Here is a 6,109-nt window from a genome sequence, read left to right as displayed (position 1 = left end):
AAACAAACCAAAAAAAAAAAAATCAAAGTAGATGCTCAGGTTTGGTAGAGCACACTTTTAATGCCAGCACGGGAGGCAGAGGCAGGTGGATCTGTTCTCTGCCAGCTTGCTTGGTCTACATAGAGAATTTGAAGCCAGCCAGGGCTACGTAGTAAAACCCTGACTCAAAATTTTCTTTTTAAAATCAGACAAAGTATGACAGGCTGGGTACACTGCAGACTAGGTTCTGCGGAGCAAATCAGTGTCCCAAGTTTTTATTCATTCATTAATTTCAGCCATATTGCTTTGGGAGTTAACGCCTGTGGAAGAGGATGGTGCAGGATGGAGCAAAGGGAGAAACTGCTGAGCTCTCTGAAGCTAGGAGGATACTTCAGAGTGGTCCTGTGTAGGGGTGGGGGGGGACTGGGCAGGGAGCCGAGGTCTCAAAGCCCTTGGCAAACTCAGATGCGGGAGCGAGCTATGAGAGGACAGGCACACTCACGCTGGCAGAGGTAAGTCCCCCAGGAGAGGGATTTTCAGTAGCTGCACATGGCTGGCTGGCAGTACTCCCAGCAGTCAGGGAACAGATCCTTTCACCCTGAAGGACACCTGATTGGTGTCTCGCAGTGCTCATCCGCCAGCATGGAGGGAAAGGAAGGAATTTAAGGAGGGCGAGAGATGTTTGAAATCGCTAACATTGCCAGGTGGTGGTGACTCATGCCTTTAATGCCAGCAGTTGGGAGGCAGAGGCAGGGGGATCTCTGTGAGTTTGGGACCAGCCTGGTCTACAGAGCAAGTGCCAGAACAGGCTCCAAAGTTACACAGAGGAGACTTTGCCTCAAAAAACCAAAAAAGAAAGGAAGAAAGGGAGAGAGGGAAGACGAGAGAGAGAGAGAGAGAGAGAGAGAGAGAGAGAGAGAGAGAGAGAGAGAGAAGGAGGGAGGGAGGGAGACATGGAGAGAGGGAGGGAGACATGGAGGGAGGGAGGGAGACATGGAGGGAGGGAGGGAGACATTCAGGGAGGGAGGGAGACATGGAGGGAGGGAGGAAGGAAGAAAGGATGGAAGGAAGGATGGAGAGAGAGAGAGGAGAAAAAGAAGTAGCTAACATTATGGCAGAATGGTTCTTGTGTGGCTGGCACAGTGTCACTTACTAAAGGAAACATTGTCCTCTATGGAAAAGACTGAGCCTGGCTCTCACCAGAAGGCTTTGTGGAAGAACAGGAGAAGGACCTGGGCTTTGACTAGTGCACAGATATTCTGCAGGCAGTTGTGGTAGCCAAGGGTCCTAGCAGATCCATCTCTACATCTAGTCTGTCAGCCACAGGGAGAAGTCTGTGGCTTTCTTGCCCTTGGAGTTTCCCTGCCCAGGCTGGAGCTTCCTTCTGAGGGACCTAAGAGACTTCTACTTTGGGGACCTGGGGAGAAGCCTTCAGATTTGCCCTTCGTCAGCTGGAAGGAGGCATTACAGAAGGTCTGCTGGGTGACTAAGGGGAAGGAGAACTGCTCAGCCTGGAATGGAAGAAGAAGTACTGTCACCCCAAAAGTTCAGCTACAACAATTGCTGGTACAGCCGGGCGATGGTGGCGCACGCCTTTAATCCCAGCACTCGGGAGGCAGAGGCAGGCGGATCTCTGTGAGTTCAAGACCAGCCTGGTCTACAGAGCTAGTTCCAGGACAGGCTCCAAAGCCACAGAGAAACCCTGTCTCGAAAAAACCAAAAAAAAAAAAAAAAAAAGCTGGTACAGGGGCTCAGATTATAGAAACCAGTGTATGTGTAAAACACGAACAAAGCATAGGTAGTTGCGCCACAGCAACCCCTGTTCACACTTGGTGCAGCTTCCCCTGCCTTCATATGCCACCATGCTGGGGGTGGCTGTACACTGTCCCCACAGGTATCTTGAATCTCCAGTGCTCTGGTTCTCAACCTTCTGATGCTGCGACCCTTTAATATAGTCCCTCATGTTGTGCTGACCCCTAACCACAAAATTATTTTCATTGCTACTTCATAACTGTAATTTTGCTACTGTTATGAATTGTAATGTAAACATCTGTGTTTTCCAATGGCCTTAGGCGACCCCTGTGAAAAGCCCGCTTGACTTCCTCAAAGGGGCTGGGACCCACAGATTGAGAACCACTGCTCTAGTGGCTTCTTGTCCAGCTCCTTGGCACTGAGCAAGGGCCTTGACTGTATATACGTAGGTGTTCAGAGGTGTTCAGAGGAGATCCAGACAGGAACAGATGGAGGCCTTGGGGTATCCTTGTTCTCACACCAACTGGGAACCACAGAGAAGAAGGGTAGTAGAGGGGCTGGAGAAATGGCTCAGTGGTTAAGAGCATTGCCTGCTCTTCCAAAGGTCCTGAGTTCAATTCCCGGCAACCACATGGTGGCTCACAACCATCTGGAATGAGGTCTGGTGCCCTCTTCTGGTCTGCAGACATACACGCAGACTGAATATTGTATACATAATAAATAAATAAATAACTATTTAAAAAAAAAAAAGAAGGGTAGTAGAGTCCGGAATGGAGACCAGAGAGCACATTCTGAATCCTTAGCTCTCCCTCCTGGATCCCCCATACCAGATCCTCCCCTTGGAGTCCCCCACTTACTTGGTTGTTAACAGGCTGGGAAACAACCCAGGTGTTGTCTCTTAGGAAGCATCATGTCAACCCCAGGCCGTGACATACATCGCAGTACATCGCAGGGCTCAGGGAACTTGGATTACAACAATAACAACACATACGCATTTTTCCTCATAACTTACAAGTTCTCATTCACATCCTCACAAGAGCCTTGCAAGTCGATTTTGTCACCCATCCCCGTTTTGTAGATGAGGAAACAAAGGGTCAGGAAAATGAAGCGTCTTCTCCTAGAACATGTACCAGGGCCAGGACTTGACCGGGGTCTTTCGTCTCCCTCCACTCCCAGCTTGTCCATTAGGTCCTGCGATCTCTGGTTCGAGCTCTGCCCTGGGCAACCTTTTCTGGGCCCCTGTGTTTCCAGCTGTGGAATGGAAGCTACCCACTCTGTGGCTTCGATTCTCAGCTTCAGCAGATGAGACAATTGGGCGGCCCATGGAAAATGCCCGGGGCGGGAGAGTCGTCTGGTCCCTTTCAGCCACTAGCTGCTGTTCCACAGTCACCCTTCCGGGGCCCTTCCTGTCCCAAGCACGTACAGGCTGTTCACTTCCACCCCATTATCACTTCATTTGTAGAATTTTAAGGTTCGTTACCTGGGAGCTAGGAACTCACACCTCCAATTCGGTTTCTCATATATACCTTCGTGACGTGTGAAAAGAGGCCTTATTAACAGTACCTAACCTGTCACAGCCTCGTCTGGGGAGCATCTAGATCAAGGAATGCAGCAGCGCCAGGACAGGGAAACAGCATGGCTGGCTGAAGTGCGGAAGCCTCTAGACCCCTGGAATCTGCTCTTGGCTTTTGAGGGTCCTGGGGCTGTTATCATGGTCAGCAGAACTCCAGCCAGGGTCAGAGCTGCTTTGAAGAGTTAGTTGGCCACCGCCCCTTCCCCAGCACCACCAAACTCCTCCCTGAACAGCTCCTGTGCCCGCCCAGCTCCCCTACCTCCTGGACACTTGTCCAGGATTGATTGTCTGGGCAGCTCCCCCTCTGAGCAGTAAATGAAATATTGGTCACCAGGAGTGAGGCAGGAGCCAATTAACCCCTAGACCTCGACATGGCAGATGTGTTGTAGGAAGCTGAAGCAGAGGGCTGAGTGCACCTGCCTGGCCTTCCTGCAAAGTCGTCCAATTAGGGCAGTCCCCAGCAGTGGACCCCACTGCCCCCTCTGGACCTAGTAACCTCAGAAACCAGGGTGACGCTATCACCTACGGCTGGCAGCTGCCTGGATAGAGAATGGGCTGCCATTCCTGTGTGAGTGAACTCTGGGGATATCTCCATCCTCACTCCTCTCCTGACAGAGACATTCTTCCTTAATTAGTCTAAAGCAGGGGCGGGGGGGGGGGAAGCGGGGGTAACCTGAGGTCTGGGGAGACTTCTTGCTTCCACTTCCTAGAGTGGGGTGGGGGGGGTAACCTGGGGAGACTTCTAGCTCCCATTCCCTAGAGTGGCCTGGCATTCTGTCTGTCCAGCCTTCTTCCACTCCCCACCTAGCCCTGCTCTGGAATATCCCTGTACCTAAAGAGCCCCAGACTGAGGAGGCTGAGGCGAGACAGGCCATCTGCTCTTAGAGAACTCCCAGCTTAAAGGAGACAATCTTGTCTTCAAGGTTACCCTGGCTCACGGGTAAACAGTCTCCTCATCTCAGAAAGGCCTAGACGAACAGAAAAGTAAGCTTGTGTCGACCCACAGAACTACTAGTGGGAACCACCACCACTACACTGAGGGATCAGTTACTGATGGAAGCAGATATACAGCTCTCTGTCAAGGAGTTAGGTGAGTGTGAGAAGAAAGTACAGACTTTGAGGTCCCACGAGTCTGATGCAGGAGACACAAGCCTTGCCTTCAGAAGACTTTCCAGTCTGAATAGTGGAGACATAGCTCTTGCCCCTCATCAGCTGTCTCTCATCTGAGGGAGAAAACAGATTTTTGTCTTTAGGGAGTCACTGTTTGATGGAGAAGACACCTTCTAGTAGATTCCCTTGCAGCTGGGATATCGCCTAAGTGCCAAGCAGCTGGCATCGCGGGACATTCCTGAAGCCTTGCAAAGGTAGAAAAACCCCTTGGCTTCAGTCATTCCTAGGTGCGCCACAGACATCCTACCTGGCCATAGGCAAGTCACGAGTCTGTGAGCCCCCATCTCTCAGAATGACATGAGGATTAGCAAGTCACCAGAAAAAAATGCAAAGCAGCCAGCTAGCCAAGCACCCACTCTAGACACATTAGCATGCTTTTGGTCGTACCAGGGGTCCTGGGACAGTCCTTATGGTCTCTAGGTTAGGGTGGACACCCCCAAGGATGGTCACTGGGTAGTTCTGAGCCAGTGTGGCTATCAAAGAGTCAGAGGCAGCTGTGGACATCCCTGGGGACAGGAGGAGTGCCTTCTAATCTAATCACACTTCCCACGGAGTCTCTAGTTCCATCCAGAGCTGCCAGGGGTTTTATTGGGTTTGTGGGGACCTGCAGATTTCAATCTCCAGATCCCACAGGGAGGGAACAAGCATTAAACTAATTTTATTAAATGGCCACAGCTGGCAGTGGCGGGGGGGGGGATAGGGGAGAGAAGGGAAGATAAAGAAAGCCATTCAAATCTGCCAGCCATGACAAGGGTCCATACATGGGGCCTGGCCAGGAGGGTGGCTACCCCTCCTTCCTGTCTCTCCAGCTGAGCCAGACTGGCGAGCCAGATGGGACCTTCCCTCAATGTAGAGCCTTGGCATTCTCCAAAAGCCCCAGCCCGTGGCTGCGGCCCATGGCAGATGTTTATTAATGCATCAGGCCTCTGTAGGGCTGGGGTGGAAGGAGAAGAAAGGGGCAGGGCCACCTCAGCTCCAGTCTCAGCTCTTCTTTGAATATGCCAGTTCCTCATGAATACGGAGCACTGGGTAAGAGCACTATCCTTGGCTCAAAGGTTGGCATTTGCCGGTTTGTAGCCCCGTGGTTTGGCCAGCTACGTAACCTCTGTGAACTTTGATTTCTTTATCTAAAAGTGGATAAAACAGCCAGGAGTAAGGCAGTGTCCCTGTAATTCCCAAGAAGCTGGAACAAGAGGCTCGTGTGAGCTCAGGAGTGATGACCCACCTGGTAAGATGGTGAGCGAGACTCCAACTCAAAATAAATATATCATTAAAATGCATGAAACAAGCTGGGCAGTGGTGGCACACACCTCTAATCCCAGCACTCTAGAGGCAGAGGCAGGCAGATCTCTGTGAGTTGTAGGCCAGCCTGGTCTACAGAGTGAGTTCCAGCCAGCCAGGGCTACACTGTGAAACCTTGTCTCAGAAAACAAACAAACAAAAATTAGACAAAATAAAAGCACCTGTGGCCGTGGGAAATCTTTTCATAAACCCATTTTTGCACCCCACACACAACTGTGAGGAAATGTTTATAAAGTGCCTATCCGGGGCTGGAGAGATGGCTCAGTGGTTAAGAGCATTGCCTGCTCTTCCAAAGGTCCTGAGTTCAATTCCCAGCAACCACATGGTGGCTTA

The sequence above is a fragment of the Microtus ochrogaster genome, unplaced genomic scaffold, assembly GCF_000317375.1.
Source record: "Microtus ochrogaster isolate Prairie Vole_2 unplaced genomic scaffold, MicOch1.0 UNK44, whole genome shotgun sequence".
Classification (NCBI taxonomy): Eukaryota; Metazoa; Chordata; class Mammalia; order Rodentia; family Cricetidae; genus Microtus; species Microtus ochrogaster.
The sequence above is the reverse complement of the archived record's forward strand: the minus strand, read 5'-3'. Positions refer to the sequence as shown.